General features: G+C 55.2%; 1 protein-coding gene across 1 annotated transcript in view; it reads left to right on the top strand.

The window, feature by feature from the left end:
- CAMTA1 (calmodulin binding transcription activator 1) overlaps positions 1 to 2,957 on the top strand; it is a 1,745,066-nt gene that overhangs the window by 200,059 nt on the left and 1,542,050 nt on the right. The window lies entirely within an intron of this gene.

Genomic DNA, 2,957 nt, shown 5'->3' with positions numbered 1-2,957 from the left:
TGGGTCACCAACTGGTTAGAGAGTCGCACCCAGAGGGTGGTAGTGGATGGGTCCTTCTCGACCTGGAAGGACGTGGGAAGTGGGGTCCCACAGGGCTCGGTCCTTGGGCCCTCCCTGTTCAACATCTTCATCAGTGATTTGGATGAGGGGGTGCAAAGCACCCTGTTCAAGTTTGCTGATGACACTAAGATGGGTGTCCCACTAAGGTGGGATCTGAGGTCGACGACAACCAGTGCCTTAGGATATTGGCGGGCTCCCGGCAGGGGTCCTGCAAAATCGGCCTGCCAGAAGGCTCCAGGTTGGAACTGGTTGGGGTTGTAAGCGCCTTTCAAAAACTTGTGGGTTTGGGATTTGATCCGGGCGCATTGTTGACAAGCTTTAGTGACGCGTTCCCAGTCTCGAGGACCTGGTAGGCCATGTCGAGCAGGGCGTTTTCATGCGCTAATGCTGCGGTATCGGTGAAGTGCGGTTCGTGTTCCCGGGTGTCCCCACATGTCATGTAACCACTTGAGGTATTCACCGCTCACGAGTTTTCTGGATGTTGCTGCGTCCGCTGTGCTGGCGATTTGGAGCGCAGTGGTGTGAGGGCTGGTGAACTCCTCTGTTGGCGTTGGGCCTAGAAACAGGTCTGCATCAACCGCTGTGTGGAGTGGGTCTGTATCGTGTTGATGAGACTGGGCGTGATGAACCATTGGCGGGTATTGCATAGACTTGATGATGGCGAAGATGTCGTCCCATTCATCTGAGTATTGTTCGGGTTCAGCCGTGCCTGTAAGTGTGCTACAGATCCATTGCGAGCCAAGTACCAAGACAACTGGGGTAAGGTTCTGGTCGTGGACATTGGCGATGTGTGACAATGCCACTTTGGCTCCTCTTAGCTCCATTGTTTGGGCATTCGTGGGTGTTGGTGCGGTAGGCAATGCTTGGCCGGGGGAGTTAACCCATGTTACGGAGCTCTGACCGCAGAGGGTGCACTTCCAAGCATGCCCCCCTCCAAATCAAGAGGTTCCATCACTGGCAATGTTGCTGGGAAGGGAAGTGCCGTGTAATACTGGGCGCTGCTTGGGGTTTGGGTTGACTTGCGCTGTCATGGTGCGTCCAATTTGCCCAAGTGTACTGACCGCTTGTGGCTAAGGTATACCGTGTTGCCGCTGTTCCGTGGAAGTCGCTCCGAGTTCGCTCGGGATCAATGATGGGGAGCAACGTGGCACCGGGAGCAGCAAGTGTTCCACTCCCATGGTGTAGGTTGTGTTCCTGCGTGAGGCGAAGAGCTAACAGTAGTTTGCCTAGGTGACCGTAGCGGTGTTGTTCCTTGCGCAGAGTTCGGTGCTTGGCGTTGCTCCCTGCGATGTGCAGCAGTCGCAACTGGGGCAACTTCTATCATGCACACTGGTTCTGGTTTTCCACGCCGTTGTTGTTGACATCGCTGATGCTGAAAGCGGTACAGTGACGAGAGGGCTTGATTGTGAAGAGAGCTAGTTTGGAGCTCTGCTATCTCTGGGTTATCCGTGTAAATATCGATTGTAGCTTGAAGGATCGCTGGAGGGATCTCGAGTTGAAGGGGATCCTTACAATGTCTCTGTGGCCACGGGTCACGATGTACAACTGGTGTCTGTAAAGGGCGCGGGATTTCTGGACCACCATCATCGCTGATTCCAGTGAAAGTGTTAAGAAGTCGTCAAGGAAAGGACGGTCCTCCACTGTGGGTGGGTGTTGTCGCCGAGTCAGCAAGTTCATCGGGACTCTCAGTGCTGCCGCTCAAGTGCGCTGGTGTTGTGAGAGAGGTATGTGGGGTTGCAATCCGCCGTTTGGGTATGGAGAGATAAACGGCTCTTGCAAGGGCATTAACGAATGGCTGTGAATGTGTGGCATGAATAGGTTGAGCTCCCTTGTGGACTTGGTGTGGCTTCTCATGTACTGCAGCAGCAACCAAGGCTGAGAGGGGGGTAGGCCACGGTGTGTTGTTAGCTTCCAGGACAGTCGAACCGGGAAGCAGCCCTAAACTAAAGCTTCCATGTGTAACGAGGCTAACGGCTTCTCGCCAGCTAAGTGTCTCATGGCCGCATTCTAATACTAATTGTCCAAGCCGTTGCGCTGGGGTTTCATCTTTCTGTCTTGCCGTCCGGTTGATAAGCTCATTCATTTCACTGCGGTCATGATCGCGGGTGGTCCGCTCAGTGATGAGATTCCCATCTCCGTCTTGCCGGGTCTTTATTATCTCGACCAGCTGAGCTTGGAGTGGAGGGTTCGGCAGGGGGCCGGGTGCAGGCGGAGCGGCATCTGTAGGAGGCGCGTTTTGGGTCCCACCGCCTCCTGGATCAGGGAGGGGTGGGTATAGTGACATCACCACCGAGGGTGGTGCCCTCCCCTCTGGATAAGGTGGTGGGGGCGGAGCGGTGGGCGGTGCCGCTGAAATGGTGGGCAGCAGCCCAGAAACGTTGGGCTCATGGCTGCCACCAGAGGGAGGGTCAGCTTTTCCCGCTGCGTGGCTAATGGTGATTAGTGCCATTTCATAGTCGTTAAGGTGCCCAAGCATGGCCACAAAACCCTCTAAACAAGCACATAAGTACTCTGCCTTCTTTCCCCTTTTCTTATCGTTTATTGTCCCGAGAGTGGTAAAAACTCCCCGTAACCTCCGGTGACTTGCGCCGCCGGGAATAATAAACTGAGGAGGGTTCACCCCGTCCGTACAGTGCTTCTCGCCTGTCAGGGCCGTTATCTTTTTCATGAGGGCATCCCAATCCCGAGAGGGAGAAGGGTCGGTATCTTGCTGGTCACCCGGAGGAAGCTCTTTGGCCGCCGTTACACAGGCGTCAGGGGCATCTTTATTTGATGGGACAGCGAACAACACATTCGAGTCCCTGAGCACACACGCTAGTGCTCGGCCCGTTAAGCAAACTTCCCAAGGGCGCCGGGGTTCGGGCTGATGCCACACACAGAACAGCTGGGTGCCATCA

The sequence above is a fragment of the Gavialis gangeticus genome, unplaced genomic scaffold (genome assembly GCF_001723915.1).
Source record: "Gavialis gangeticus isolate Ggan-Ray unplaced genomic scaffold, GavGan_comp1, whole genome shotgun sequence".
Taxonomy (NCBI): Eukaryota; Metazoa; Chordata; order Crocodylia; family Gavialidae; genus Gavialis; species Gavialis gangeticus.
The sequence above is the reverse complement of the archived record's forward strand: the minus strand, read 5'-3'. Positions and strand labels throughout refer to the sequence as shown.